Here is a 17,500-nt window from a genome sequence, read left to right as displayed (position 1 = left end):
AATATGCATTGCATTAGGAAGAGTATGACAAGGACATCAACAAGCAAAAGTCTCAATTATGCGCTGGCCTGGCACAGAATTACCTGATAATGCATATTATTCCAAAATATATCTAACAATGGAAGCACAGGTATTTATACTTATGTTTCTCAAATGCTCTGCCTGGCATTTCTACTTCTGAGTTCTGATGATAAATCAAACTGCAGTGATCCTCTGGGCCAGGGCAGACACTTGCTGGGCAGATTTTCTGCAGATGTGGTATGAAATGGCCATGTTGAAGGGTAGTTTCAAAAGTCTGTCACTTGACTCGACAGGATGAGGGCAGAAAGACAAAGATGACATAATTATGGAATGCATTACCACAATTCTAAAGTAGAATGGAAGCCAAAAGTTAGCCAAATTAACCACTTGAAATAAGGAAAGCTTAAAGCAAGAATTAAGCACAATTAAGCACAATCAGAGTAATAAAGTGTCTCAAAACTATTCACAACATAGTGAATCTGGATGAACATTACAAAATACTCAATTGACAAAATATGAGAACTGTAAAGAAGAGCCACATCAATTATATTAGGAAATAACACAGATAAGCCCAATGGCCCCTTTAACCAGCAAAGGCCCAGTGTTAAACTCCTAAACTCCTGACACAATCATTCAGTATCTTCTGATTCAGTGACTTAAATAATGTGTCATTCTTTCAAAAGTAACACATCAACTTGCTCTCTGAGTTAACAAAGATAACCTTTATCTTCTATGCTCAATACTAACCATAGATGTTCTCCACCTTTTCTAAATTTTCCATTCACTGCTGAAAAATCTTTTTTTAATACTTTTTCACTTTATTTCTGCTAACTCTGACCTCATGACTCATGCATCCTTGTTCAGCTTAGGAGTCTCATCAGCACCAAATACACCCCATTATCAGCAGGGAGCCATACATAATTTTCACTAATTGCCACCTTCCTTTGAAATATACAAGCTTAGAATATATACATCAGTTATCTTTTCGTACAAGTCCATCTCACAATATTTATCAAGCATAATTGCCTACTAATTTCACCTTTCATTTAGCAATAGTATTGCTACTTTCATCTATGACAACTGCTCTTTCAACTTTTAACATTCAGCACCTACTAGATATCCCCCAAACCTTGCCCTCTTCGCCTTCACCTCTCTATTAACCAAGCACCTACTCTCACGACTCTTACCACTTAGTATCCACCTGTACAATAAACTCCCTACTTTCATCATCAAGAAGACATTCTCACCATCTCCACCAAGCACCTGCTGTCTTCACCTTTCAATACAAGACAAGGATCTATACTCTTGTCCTCACCATTCATCCCTCAGTATGGAGATAGGTCACAGTATGGATTTATTTTTTTTATTTTTATTTGTGTATTTATATATCTGCTAATCATACATACATTCAGTATCCTTAGCTCCAAGTCTCCATTATTCACCTGTTCCACAACTATTTACTGTTAAGTATGCAACAAACTTCATCACCATTAAATTTTACACATCTTCTCCCACCAACCTATAACTCAACATCCACCAAGAATCTAGGCTTACAAGCTTCGACTTTCAGTAAGGCTGAGTTTGCATTAATGAAAATTATTAACATGAAAAAATATAAATGTAAATAATGTATGTATGTATGTATATATTTTTTAATTTACACCCCTATAAACAAAATTAAAAGGGCCTGACCATCTAAAACTCTCTGCTCTGGCGAGATTATCTTAAAAGCCTTGTCTGCGCTGTGAGGTCCCTCAAAATTTTTTAGAAAGGCAAAGTTATGCAGAGTTCTGGATATGAAGAAGAGACACATATAATATGTTTAACCCCCCCCCCCCCCCACACACACACACACACAAATTTCCATGATTTCTCTTCTTGTCATCAAGTTTTTGATCATCTGGCACAAAAACAGAAATATGTTTTTTTAAGCAGTGCTGTTCCACTATTGTAACATTCAGTACACTTTGCTACTAGTGGAATTTGGAAATATGTTTAAAACATTTATTAATTTTGCATGAAGATCTTTTGCAACTCAGAGATTAATTTATGATTCACATTCAGCAAAAATATATAACCTCCACGTCCCTTTAACAATTCTTTTGCATCTATATTTTTATTTAGCTCTACCTTTTTTTACTCAGTATTTTTTAACATTAAACTTCATAATGTATGAGGTGTATTGCCATAAAATATACTAAATGTGGGGTGTGTTATTGAAACTATTCCACTGTGGAATAGTTTCAATAACACACCCCACATTTAGTATATTTTATGGCAATACACCTCATATATTATGAAGTTTAATGTTAAAAAATACTGAGTAAAAAAAGGTAGAGCTAAATAAAAATATAGATGCAAAAGAATTTTTAAAGGGACGTGGAGGTTATATATTTTTGCTGAATGTGAATCATAAATTAATCTCTGAGTTGCAAAAGATCTTCATGCAAAATAAATGTTTTAAACATATTTAGAACTGTCATTTTGCTAGCAACATTTGTGTTGTTTTACAATTCAGTTACAAACTTCTTAAACAGCCTTTTGAGTATTGTTTATCTTACCTCAATGTGGCCAATACACAACATATATAAAAAGAGCTCCTACATATCACAAAACCACTGTGCATTATTTAGGAGGACAATGGTCCTTTTCAAATGACAGAAAAAGCAGTTGAAATAATGAATATTAACGAAAGTGCATTGTAAAGATTTTCCTTTAGTTTGCATAATTGAACATTTTAAGGGGAAACATGTTTTGAGTTTAATGTCCATTTGAATTTCACAATTGAACTAATCACAGATTGAATATACTAAGCTAAAAAAAAGCCATTTAGAGACAGTCTATAAAATATATGAGCAAATAATTAACAACTTCAAGTTGATTTAACAGTTTTATGTTGTTTGAAGTAGCAGTCTGTTTTTTCTCATTCACTGGCCTAAATTCAAGTTTTCCAATATATTTATCAAATTGGATGAGAATCCATTTCCCACTCATCCACTACCCAATTTTTGATCCAATTAAGCTTCAACTTATCATAGTTGAAGGGATAGGCTACACCTTAGTCATCTTAAAGTCTTACCTTAGAGCAAGCTGCTAAATAACCTCATGCACCCTTTTTTATACCATGCAGCAGGAACAGTAAAAAAAAAGTAACTTGAAAATGAATATTGTTTCTGGCCACTTTGAAATGGCTGCCAAGCTCTGTTAAATCCAACTAATGAGCCTTTTGTGATTGGACGCCATATGCAGCCCAGTGGTCGGAGCTTAGCAGCCATTTCAAAGTGGCCAGAAACAATATTAATCTTAAAATAACTTTTTTACCGTTCCTGCTGCATGATATAGTAAAGGTGCAGGAGGCTATTTGCAGCTTAATCTAAGGTAAGACTTTAAGACAACTAAGGTGTAGACTGATCCTCACCTGGGTTTTGACTTCAAATGCTTATAATGGGTGTTAATGGATCTGGAATTCTTGAACTATATTTTTGACCCTTTTGAGGGTTTTTCTTATTGAAACTTTATGTCCCATTCAAAATATTTTTTTTTTTTTTGAGGATACACAAAAATATACATTTGATGCTAATAGAATCAGTATTGAAGAGACATATATGTGTATATTAGTAGAATGTCCTCTTTTTAATCCCTTTTAAATGTGGGATGGATCACTCTTGGACCCTTAGTGGTTGAACCTTAGGTAAGGGTAGGGATTATACAACAAGACAAGTACACAAAAACAAACACTTTTAGTTAAACTAACTAGAGGCCTTAGCCTAACCTTCCGGTTGCCATCAAGGGGAAACCTGTGTATTATAATTAGAGGGTAAAAAGACTACCCCTTAGGTTTTTTTAAGGCCTGATGAATGTAAACCTCAATGGTATGTTAATATAAACTTAATTGCGCTTTCCATGTAAAGATTATATTCAACAGTTCTTTCTATGCATTCCAATCTGGAGTGAGTTATAGACAGGAAGATCTTGTTCCTTTGAAATCTGCTCGATAGCTCAGGTCTAGTTAAACTGATTAATTTCAGCTTGCTTGGCTTTGCTGCAACACAAGCGGACAGCCCCACCTAATGGCTATTTTAATAAATGCACTGCTTCTCAATGCTTTTCAATAGCAGTCACATGACTGGAAAAAAAGGTTGTTATTCTGAAATGGTGTAAATTGAACCGTTGTAAAACGAGGGCCACCTGTAAAGCTTTCTTTAAACGTAATGATGATTAATTCCACTTGGCAGTTTTGTTTTGATATATATATAATATTTTTGGAACACAAAATGTGAGACAATATGTAAACGATATAATAGGACACAAGAAGTACCTGTAATTGAAGGTGCCCCTAGGCAGCTCTCAGCTTTGTGACAAACTTTACTAAAGTTTTTCCTGTGAGTACTGCCAGCAATGACAAGCATATCATGTGACAATTTCTATAGGGTCACTGTGTCAGTTTGGGGGTGAAAAGGTTAATCAAGGGGAGAGGAATATTTCATAATTTCAGAATAATAAATCACATTTTATTTGTATTGCACAGCAGATTTCAGGCAGTCAAATGGTTAAACATGCAGCTTTATTCTGCGTTGTGTTCCTGTATAACTATTGTACTTTCCAAGGCTTAGCAAGCTGTGTGATGTATGTGTGATGTAATGCACAATCACACCTGACAATGCAAATGAGTATAATTATATGCTGTGTTGTGTTCTGTTGAATTATACTTGACAACGTTTGAAGGTCTGATTATTCTGATATATTGGGGAACAAAATCCACATTCCACATTAGGGCTTTATTGATAATTTGACATTCTGTGTAAGTTAAAGTTACTACTATTGATATAATTCTCAAAACCTTTTACTCTTACTATTTTTGTAGTAACTGTTTTTGTCAGTGCTTAGTGCTATAATGTGTGTTTTTCACACCAATTTATAGCACTGACAAAAACAGTTACTAAAAAAATAGTAATAGTAAAACGTTCTGAATCTGAACGTGGGACCAGGTGGCTTCCTTGCTTGCTATTATGGACTGTGTCACTGGACTGTCACCTTCACTTGGTTGATTTTTTTGAGTGGCCACAGGGAATAGGGAAAGTGGACTCAGGACGGAGTCAAAACAGTAACTAAAATTATTAAGAGAGAGACTGAGTAACGTTCAATCACCCACGTGGGGTGGGACCGGGTGGCTTTATGGCTACAGGCCAGGGAGGCTTACTAGTCAGCTCAGGCTTGGCTTGTTGCGAGGTTGGCTGCGTATTAGTAAACTAAAATGAAAATATTAAGGCTGCTTGAAATTTTAAAAACATAAACACTTGACTGTTCACTTGATTTTTTGTGTGTGGCCTCAGGACAGGAGTGAGACAGTGAGTGAATGGTTGTTATTATTATTAAATCTATATTCACAATGCCCAACCCATGATTCTTCTATGAGATATCAGACATGGATCTACATTTTTGTGTGTGACTGTTGCAATGTAATTTGAAGCATGTGTGAGAAATATCAGGGAATATAAATAGGATTAGGCAGTAGGCACCAATTGACAGTGTCAATTCAATTAAAAATTATTTTTGCATGAAAGTAATTCAATAAAAGAAAAAAACATACTTTGGTGCCTACTGCCTAATCCTATTTATATTCCCTGATATTTCTCACACATGCTTCAAATTACATTGCAACAGTCACACACAAAAAAGTAGATCCATGTCTGATATCTCATAGAAGAATCATGGGTTGGGCATTGTGAATAATATAGATTTAATACTATAACAATAAATATATACTCTGTCTCTGGATGAGCATTTTTGTGTTAGCATCATGAAACAGGTAATTGGTTTAGGATTTAGAATTGCCACTGTGGTTAAGGTTAATAGAGCCCAGGGACAGCAATAATATACCAAATTTGTTGACCAAAAATTTACAATCCTGTGATACTGGACAGTGACACAAGTCAGGGCACACTTTTGCAATGCACATGTGTCAAACCTTAACAAACAATAAAAACGTCCACATCAAAGGTAGAGCAGAACAGAATAGCCCTCTGTCATTGTTTTTGTTACACTGATTTTGATTTAAAGGGACAGTCTACCATAGAATTGTTATTGTTTCAAAAGATAGATAATCCCTTTAATACCCATTCCCCAGTTTTGCATAACCAATACAGTTATATTAATATACTTTTTACCTCCCCCTGATCACATGACTGTGACTGTTTATTATCTATTGTCTTAAATTTAGCATTGTTTTGTGCTAAATCTTAAATAACCCCCTGTGCCTGAACACAGTTTTATCTATATGGTCTACGTTTACTTTGTCTTTGTGTTGAAAACAGATTTAAAAAGCATGTGATAAAAGGCAGCCCTCAAAGGCTTAGAAATTAGCATATGAGCCTACCTATGTTTAGTTTAAACTAAGAATACCAATAAAAAAAAGCAAATTTGATGATAAAAGTAAATTGGAAATTTGATTAAAATTAAAAGTCCTATCTGAATAATGAAAGTTTAGTTTATACTAGACTGTCCCTTTAACATATTACACTGAATAAAAATAAGTACTTAAATATTATATATAGTACATTACTTTGTAATGTGTTATTGACTGTGGATTGTCAAGTATTAGTCTTTGGTCAGATGTAAAGAGAATTTTGTGACTATTTTCTCCTCACTATTTTTCATTCAAATGTATTAATCTAGATGGAGAATACAAAATCTCAGTAAAGTTATCAGGGTTGTAATCCACCATTAAGTAAATTTTGACCATTCTACCTACATATTTCATACCACTGATATTTATTTTATATAAGGTCTTAAAGGGACGCTGTACCCATTAGTTTCTTTCTTGATTCAGATAGAGCATGCAATTTTAGATAACTTTCCAATTGTCTCCTATTATCACTTTTTCTTCATTCTCTTGCTATCTTTATTTGAAAAGCAAGAATGTAAGTTTAGTAGCCGGCACATTTTTGGTTCAATACCTGGGTTGTACTTGCTGATTTGTGGCTAAATGCACCCACCAATAAGCAAGCGCTATCCAGGGTTCTGAACCAAACAATGGCTGTCTCCTTAGATTAGATGCCTTATTTTTCAAAAAAATATAGCAAGAGAGAAGAAAATTTGATAATTTTTTATTAGTATTGTACATTACATTGCCAGGTTGCCTATATTCTGCTGCTTGAGAATATCAAAGAATAAAAAATTACTCATGTCATCTGCTATCGTATGTCACAGTCTACAGATGTTTATCCATTTTAGTGTTTTTTTAATGTAGTTTATTCAAATTCCTTTTGACCTTGCCCTCATTTTGATGTTCCAGTTGTTGCGCATGCGTAGATAGTTATTCAGAATCTGACTGCAGTTTAAAAGATATCAGCTCCCATATCGCAATAAGGACAGGGCTACACTACACAGAGCATATCTAGATGTTCATTATGCAAGAAAGCAAGTAAGTTGTTTGTTGTTTTTTACACAATATGTATATTTTTAGATTTACTTTGATTAACTCTAGTTCTCTCCTTCTGATTTCTCTCATTTTTTTCTCTGTTTCCAGGTGTTCAGTATTCTAATTTTTGGAAAATGGAAAACACTATATCCAACCTTAGAAATTTCTCAAGATTGGACTTTCCCGCAAAAAAAGAAGTAATAAATAAAGGAAGACCAATGCCTGAGCTGAAGGACTTACTTCAAAAAGACAAAACGATGACACGTACATTCCAAATTGAATGGTATCAAAGGAAAGAATGGCTGTGTGGCTGTGCTACAAAGAATCGCCTATACTGCTTTCCGTGTATTTTATTCTCCACTACAGATAATGTTTGGACAAATGCTGGATTTGGAGATTTAAAAAATCTATCAAGGGGCACTAACAAACATGAGAAATCGACCAGTCACATTCAAAACCAATTTGCTTGGAAAACCTTTGGATTAGCGAGAAGGATAGATACTGCTTTAAATGAACAGCGGAGATTAGATATCATCAACCACAATGCAAAAGTGACTGAAAACCGTGAGATTTTAAAAAACCTTATTCAAGCAACCTTCTATCTAGGCAAACAGGAAATAGCATTCCGTGGTAACGAGGAGGGTGCAAAGTCCTCTAATCGTGGCAACTATGTGGAGCTATTGCATATGTTTGCATGGAAAGATGCAACTTTTGCAAGACATTTGCAAACATCCACTGTGTTTTCTGGATGTTCAAATAGAATCCAGAATGACTTAATCGAAGCAGTAGCTGATATAGTGAGAGATGATATAAGAAAGGAGATTAATGCAGCCCCCTTTGTTGCTGTGGAAGTAGACGAGACAACCGATGTTACAAACATAACACAAATCTCTGTAATTTTGCGTTATGTGGCTAAAAGTGAGCTGAACAGTGAGATAATTGTGAAGGAGGCGTTCTTAGGATTTGATGAAGTGGTTGACAGACGAGCACCAGCTATTGCAGACTATGTATTGGGAGTGTTGGAGAAATATAATTGTCTTGAAAAGCTGGTAGCTCAGACTTACGACGGAGCCTCTGTGATGGCATCAGCTATTAATGGGGTGCAAGCAAAGATTAAAGAAAAAGTACCTGAAGCAACTTTTATTCATTGTTATGCACACAAGTTAAACCTGGTGCTCTCTAATTCTGCAAAATCTATAGAAGAGTGTAAAGTATTTTTTTCTACACTTGAGGGAATGGCTACGTTTTTCAGTAAATCGACAAAGCGCACCCACCTACTGGACGATATGGTGAAGAGACGTTTACCGAGAGCAGCACCCACCAGATGGAGTTCAAATTCCAGACTAGTGCAGACGGTCAACATGTATCAAAGTGATATACGTGCTATGTTCCTGTTTCTCAGAGAAAATCCACATGGTTGGGATCATGAGACCTTGATGATGTCTGAAGGATATTACTTCTTTCTGAATAAAGCATCAACCTGCTTCTTGCTTATGACATATGAGGCCATTTTCATACAAACTGACGCACTCTTTCGATTGCTGCAGAGTAAAGTGATGGATGTTGGATTCTGCTGTCGGAGAATTGCTGATACCATGAAATTTCTTGAAAATCACAGACAAGAGTTTGACAATTTGTATGGTACATTTGAGGCGGATTGCATCAGAATGGGGCTGACAGACAATGTAAGGAGTAAACAGCCAATAAAAGATGTGAGGAGAAGGTTGTTTTACAACATTATGGACAATGTAAACGTTCAAATGAAAGCTCGGTTTGACCATTTTGCTGAGCTAGAATTCCTTTGTTTGGTCGATTGCACTAAATTGCTTGAGATGTCCAAACATATTGATGACCAAAAACTGCAGAGCCTAGCAAGATATGGCAAATACTTTGACTTAGTTCGATTAAAATCTGATCTAATTGGATGTTATAGTTCAGAAATGGTGAGAAATGATTGCAAATCACCTACAGATCTACTAAACTTTTTGGCCAACAACGATCTCATGAAGACTGTTCCAGAGGCAGTGAAATTACTGAAGCTGGTTCTCACAATACCAGCTACAACGGCCTCTGTTGAGAGGTCCTTCTCTGCTTTAAAGCGCATAAAAACTCATAGCAGGAATCGGACCAGTCAAGGACGACTTTCCTCTTTGGCTGTTTTAGCTATTGAGAGAGAAAGACTGGTACAGTTGCATGAAAAGAACTGTGAAGATTTTCTTAATAAAGTGATTGAAAACTTTGTTAAAAAAGATAGAAGGATTGACCTTGTCTACAAATGAGGGAAATGAACAAGACCAGTCACAGTAAAAAAGTTTTGATTGTTAATATGTTAATATTTGTTAGATGTTTTATAATATAAGTTATTAAAGACCTATTTTAAACATAACAAAATGTTTTTTTCTTTTCTTTAAAGTTAATTTGCAATACCATATTCTGGTATTGCAATATATGATCAAACTTTAAAAAAATGCTTTATTCTCAAGGTCAACAGATTGCAGTTGAACTGGTGCTTTAGTGCAACGTTTCTTAACCGTGGCCCTCAAGTAGCCTCAACAGACCAGGTTTTCATTATAGATGAACCAGTGCACAATTGAAGTGCTCAGCTTAGCAGCAGTAATACCATGGATGGATTGTTTTCTAACCTGCTATCAACCATCAGCTGATTATTTCACCAATGCAGCACTGGTTCGGCTATAATAAAAGCCTGGTCTTTTGGGGTACTTGAGGACTTCAGTTGAGAAACAATGCTTTAGTTGAAATGCCTAATTTTACATTTTAATTTCAAAGGGACTTGCAGAAAAATTTCATTATCATCATAGAAAGTGGAGAAATTGCTGTCTCTGAGAAGGTAAGACCATGCACTCTTATTTTTTCATTTGTATAAATAGTGACCTTGTTGTCCTTCACTACGGTCTTTACTTTGTAAAATGTCCACCACAGCCTTTGTCTGTGCCTATACCTGTTCACCAGCTGCCACTGGTTCACAACATTTTTATATTTACTGAATAATGAAGGAATCTATAAGCATAATTTGCAGCATTGAAGTAAAAAAGTATGTTTGAAACATATTTTAATGGGCCTGGATTTCTAGATCTCATAATCAGAGCAAGCATTTTGTTATCTGGCAAGAGTTTCTGTTACAATCCTTTAGACTAAAAACAGATGTTTACTAAGTTGACCAGTTTTCAAAGACACCATTGAAAGGGAGATGAAACCCATATGTTTTCTTTCATGATTTAGAAAGAGCATGCAATTTTAAATAACTTTCAAATTTACATCTAATATATGATTTTTTTCATTCTTTTGATATCCTTTGATGAAAAGCATATCTAAATATGCTTAGAAGCTACTGAGCTTATTTAGATATGAATTTCAACAAAGGATATCTGTTTTTCTTCATTCTTTTGATATCCTTTGTTGAAAATCATATCTAAATATGCTCAGTAGCTAGTGAGCATATTTAGATATGATTTTCAACAAAGGATATCTGGTTTTCTTCATTCTTTTGATATCCTTTGTTGAAAAGCATATCTAAATATGCTCAGTAGCTACTGAGCATATTTAGATATGATTTTCAACAAAGGATATCTGATTTTCTTCATTCTTTTGATTTCCTTTGTTGAAAAGCATATCTAAATATGCTCAGTAGCTACTGAGCATATTTAGATATGATTTTCAACAAAGGATATCTGGTTTTCTTCATTCTTTTGATAGCCTTTGTTGTAATTCATATCTAAATATGCTCAATAGCTTCTAAGCATATTTAGATATGCTTTTCAACAAAGGATATCAAAAGAATGAAGAAAACCAGATATCCTTTGTTGGAAATCATATCTAAATATGCTCAGTAGATACTGAATGGTGGCTGCATATAGATATTGGCTCGCCCATGTGCAATTGCTATTTCTTCAACAAAGGATATCTAAAGAATGAAGGCGTATCCGATTCCTAGACACTGCCTCACCAGCCTCTGAAGTCACCGCACATCACTGGAATGTTCCTGTCATGGTTGATTAAATATTTCGTACCTGCTCTGTTAAAAGTTTGCATATATTGTGTATTATTATTATTGTTTTTGTATTTTATTGTACCCTATTGTATCAATGCAATGTTTTGTGATCCCAGGACATACTTGAAAACAAGAGAAATCTCAATGTATCCTTCCTGGTAAAATATTTTATAAATTAATAAATAAACAGTGGATATAAAAAGTCTACACACCCCTGTTAAATGTCAGGTTTCTGTGATGTAAAAAAATGAGATAAAGATAAATCATTTCAGAACTTTTTCCACCTTTAATGTGACCTATAAACTGTACAACTCAATTGAAAAACAAACTGAAATCTTTTAGGTAAAGGGAAATAAAAATAACAAGCTAAAATAATATGGTTGCATAAGTGTGCACACCCTAAAACTAATACTTTGTTGAAGCACCTTTTGATTTTATTACAGCACTCAGTCTTTTTGGGTATGAGTTTTTCAGCATGTTACATTTTGACTTGGCAAGATTTGCCCACTCTTCTTTGCAAAAACACTCTAAATCTGTCAGATTGCGAGGGCATCTCCTGTGCACAGCCCTCTTCAGATCACCCCACAGATTTTGAATTGGATTCAGGTCTGGGCTCTGGCTGGGCCATCCCAAACTTTAATCTCCTTCTGGTGAAGCCATTCCTTTGTTGATTTGGATGTATGCTTTGGGTCGTTGTCATGCTGAAAGATGAAGTTCCTCTTCATGTTCAGCTTTCTAGCAGAAGCCTGAAGGTTTTCTGCCAATATTGTCTGGTATTTGGAACTGTTAGTAATTCCCTCTACCTTGACTAAGGCCCCAGTTCCAGCTGAAAAAAACAGCCCTAAAGCATGATGCTGACATCACCATGCTTCACTGTGGGTATGGTGGTGTTTTGGTGATATGCAGTGTTGTTTTTGCGCCAAACATATCTTTTGGAATTATGGCCAAAAGGTTCAACCTTGGTTTCATCAGACCATAACACCTTTTGCAACATGCTTTTGGGAAACTTCAGCTGTGTTTTTGCAAAATTTAGCCAGGCTTGGATGTTTTTTTTTTTTTGTAAGAAAAGGCTTCCATCTTGCCACTCTACCCCATAGCCCAGACATATGAATAATACGGGCGATTGTTGTCACATGTACCACACAGCCAGTACTTGCCAGATATTCCTGCAGCTCCTTTAATGTTGCTGTAGGCCTCTTGGCAGCCTCCCAGACCAGTTTTCTTCTCGTCTTTTCATCAATTTTGGAGGGACATCCAGTTCTTGGTAATGTCACTGTTGCACCATATTTTCTTCACTTGATGATGACTGTCTTCACTTTGTTCCATGATATATCTAATGCCTTGGAAATTCTTTTTTACCCTTCTCCTGACTGATACCTTTTAACAATGAGATCCCTCTGATGCTTTAGAAGCTCTCTGCGGACCATGGCTTTTGCTGTAGGATGCGACTAACAAAATGTCAGGAAAGACCTAGTAGAACAGATTAACTTTATTTGGGGTTAATCAGAGGCACTTTAAATGATGACAGGTGTGTACTGACTCCTATTTAACATGATTTTGAATGTGATTACTTAATTCTGAACACAGCTACATCCCCAGTTATAAAAGGGTGTTCACACTTATGCAACCATATTATTTTACTTTTTTATTTTTATTTCCCTTTACCTAAAAGATTTCAGTTTGTTTTTCAATTGAGTTGTACAGTTTATAGGTCACGTTAAATGTGGAAAAAGTTCTGAAATGATTAATCTTTGTCTCCTTTTTTTACATCACAGAAACCTGACATTTTAACAGGGGTGTGTAGACTTTTTTTATATCCACTGTATATATATATATATGTTCTCTTATTGTTTAAGTATATTACCACTTGTTACTTGTTAGCAATTAATGACAACCAATAGATACTCACTACTGCTTTTAAATACTGGCGGTTTTCACTAAGAAAATTATGTCTATGAGTAAGGCCGTGTGCCGAAACATGTTAGACTTTTTCGTTTGAGTACTGTCAATTATTTTTAACATTGACCAATAAATTGGACGTTTTAATTTAAGACCGCATCCGGCTTTTTCTCTTTCTGTACTTATTTCATTATCCCTTTACAAAGCCAGGTCTTATAACGAACTTTGATTCCTGATAAGTATCAGGGATTTTTCCATTTGTTCCCCGGACTGGGATTTTTGAAGTTGCCCTAGAAGGATTGGCCGAGCGGTGGAGCTACGTCATAGACGAGCACGGATTGGCTGGTATCGACAAAAGGGTGTGACAGGAAGTGCAGCTACGCCAGAGAGCGGACGCAAGGAGAGGATATCGTAGGAATTCACCGGTCTTCCAGAGGTGCAGCGGTGGCCGTGCCGTATGGTAAAGTTACCGGAGAATCACAAGTTAAACCCTCCATTCACTTATTTGCTGTAAAGAATCCTGTGAGTACTTACCCCTGTTGATCCACACTGTCTCTCCATTTACCCACCGAGCTCAGGCATACTTCATTGAGGTCTTCAGAGTGACTGTTTGTCACGGCAGGAAACCGCAATCCAGCCTTGATGTTTTTTCCTTTGTTTTCTACCATTACAAGCGGAAGGGAAGCTTGTTTACATCTATGACTGTTCTTTGTGCTGTTTTTCTGCATTCTTTTTTCCTAGCAGCTGGGACTTTGGACTTATTGTTCGTTTTTCATACATATATTCATTTATATATATACTTTTCAGTCCAGAGGTCTATATTCAATAAGGAGAACTTTAACCATATACTGTTCTTTGAACCAACATGGCTATTTAAGCTTTGATGTTATCCATTTTTTGCTCGAACAATTAACTCTATTTTTCTGTCGTTTTCCAGGTTTCATTTATTGTATCTAAAAGTATCTAAAAGTATTGTTGTGACATTTCCTGCTTTTGCTTTAGCTTTCCCATAAGTATATAAGTATATAAGTGTGCACACACATTTTTTTCTGCCATTTTTTAGCATTAAGGATAAGAAACTATACAATTGAACCACTATCTATAGTTTTATCAGAAAATATGCGTTTGTTCCTATTGCTATAACACAGTGTTTAAGTGTATTTTCTAAAACATGGGAAAAAGTGTTCCCAGTTCTTAAAAAGCTTTCTAAATCTTTTACTGTAACACTAATGTGAACATTTTCTTACTTGCAATAGGATCCTTTCACACTTGTGTACAGCAGCACACACATATATATACTTAATAGTGGTACATTAATTTCCATCTGAATGAGTCCAATTGTTGTTACCATTTCTTGACATATTCAGTCACTTCCAGTGAAGTTTCACCTTTAGCTTTCAAATATGGAAGCAGCATCAGGTTTTGACATGGACCAACAATTCTACTCACTCACTACTATTGATAATTTAGATCAATTAGAAAAAGATTTCGAAAATATTTTTTGTGAAAATTATAGTGTGAACCCTCTAAGTGACAAATTCCAGTCTATGGAAAATTTAATGAAAAAGGAACTGAGATTGAAATGGGATAAGTGGACCCTGGATCGCTATATAAGGCTACAAATGGTAACCAGGGGCCTTAGAATTAAGAAATTTCCCACTTTCTCCGTAGATGATCAGGCATTCATTAAAAAATGGAATGAATCTCTCTCTGACTGCTCCTTTAAATTGATGGGACTTATCATTGAATATAAAGATGCCCAGCTTCGTGCAGTCAGAGATCAAATCATTCTCTTACAACAAGAATTGGATTTAAACACGTTAGAAAAAAACTATAAAGAATTAGACAACATTTTAAATGACAGTATAGCACAATTAAAAAAGGAGTTAGTGCAATCTAAACATGAAAAGTACATGAGAGATCAAATGGATTATAGTCAAAATAAGGTTTATATTTGGCAAAGACAAAATAGAAATCGATCTAGAGATCGTAAACGTAGATGGAGGTCCAACAGAGTAAATCAAAATAAAAAAGACACTTGGAGTGGTTCAGATTCAGGTGATGCCAGCAATTCAGATCATAGTAATCCAGACAATGAAGCCTACCAGGCTCAGGGGGCACAACCTAAATCTATACTAAAAAACTCCAAAGATCAGACATTAAAAACTGTATCCTTTATTTCAAAGGAAGTTGAGCATCCTCCAACGTCAAATAAATATCAAGTTGCATTAGAACAGACAGGTCCTCAGAAAGAACAAACCGACAGTAATATACTGGATCAGGTTTTTCAGATTACCCCAATGAACCATGCAAATCGAGGGCGAGGGGCAAACACAAGGGGAAATCCAAATTTAAGACAACAACCCAGGTATACACTAAGGAGAGGGAGGGGTCAAAACAAATATCAGATTTGATGGATGATACATGTACTTCAAATGAAAATACATTGAATTTAATGGATGAGTCTATTGACTCCACTTACGATGTTATCAATCTCACCAATTACAAATTAAACAAAGATGAGATCAAAGTACTCGGCTATGGACTAGGTTATGTCCCTACCACTAGGTTTAATTTGTTCCAAACCTTGGTAGATATAAATAAATTTATTCGAGCACTTACATTGAAAAAACATTTTTATTTTTCACAAGAGGTTGGTGAACAAACTGACAACAGAATTGACCATCACAGTAGCTTGTCTGAAAATACTCTAAACACTTTGAGTTTTGATTTCTCTGAAGTCAGGGATATCCAGGCTCTTATGTCATTGAATGAAGAGAATGCTGAATTAAATTTGGGTACATGTAATGCCCACATTGGGTTTAAACCAAAATCTACTTTTTATCCTTTACAAACAAGGGGGGACACATTGGTTTCTTTCCAAAAAAGAATTGAGAAAGACCTGGTTGATCTTGCTAAAAAACCCTTGAAAAGTAAACCCAATCTTACTAAACAAGAGAGAATAGCCTTGAACTCACTGAAGTCAAACTCAGACTTGGTGATAAAGAACGCCGATAAAGGTGGAAGTGTTGTCATCTGGGATTTAAAATCATATAAAGGGGAGATTATGAGGCAGCTAAATAATCCTACGGATTACAAGGTCTTACCTTGCGATCCTGTACATAAATTTAAAAAGGACCTCATCTCCCTTTTGGATGATGGCCTCATGCTTGGCCACATTGATGACAAAACATTTGACTTTTTGTCTGTCGACAATCCCATCACCCCTATTATACATGTCTTGCCTAAGGTGCACAAAAGCACTGTGAATGTAAAAGGTAGACCAATTGTGTCTGGTATTGGTTCGCTTTGCGAACCACTATCAGAATGGCTGGACAGCATACTGCAGCCACTTGTTGTTTCCTTACCAAGCTTTCTGAAAGATACCAAACATGTGCTTCAAATTTTTGATGGCTTTATATGGCAAGAAGAATTTTCTTGGCTAACAGTAGACGTCGTAGCCCTATACTCATCTATCCCCCATACCATGGGGATCCTTGCCGTTAAATTCTATTTGGAGAATAAAACGAATTATACCAAAGAATTTATCCAATTCATCTTAGATGTGTTGCAATTTTTATTGACACACAACTATTTCAAGTTTGATGACTCTTTTTATCTCCAGTTGCAAGGTACAGCAATGGGGGCGAAATTTGCGCCCTCATATGCTAACTTAGTAATGGGTTGGTTTGAATTTAGCATGATATATGGGGGACAGAATCCTTTTCTCCAGTATATCAAAAGCTACCATCGTTTTATTGACGATCTACTGTTGATTTGGATTGGTCAGCCCACACTCATTGAAGAGTTCATTGGATATCTAAATGAAAATGAATGGGGTCTGAAGTTCACTTTTGAAACAAACAAAACATCTATAAATTTTTTAGATGTCCAGCTTAGCAATCTGGCTGGTACTAACAACATAAAAACGCAAATTTTCAGAAAGCCCATATCAGGTAATACACTCCTACATGGCAGAAGCAACCATCCACTAAATGTTCTGTATGCCATAGTAAAGGGACAGTATATTAGAATAAAAAGGAATTGTTCTGAAAAACAAGATTGCGTTGTACAAAGTGAAGATCTTACTCACAGACTCATAAGTAGGGGCTATCACAACACAGCCATTCAAAAGGCAAAAAATGAAGTGG

The sequence above is a fragment of the Bombina bombina genome, chromosome 6 (assembly GCF_027579735.1).
Source record: "Bombina bombina isolate aBomBom1 chromosome 6, aBomBom1.pri, whole genome shotgun sequence".
NCBI classification, from domain to species: Eukaryota; Metazoa; Chordata; class Amphibia; order Anura; family Bombinatoridae; genus Bombina; species Bombina bombina.
This window is presented reverse-complemented; position numbering follows the sequence as displayed.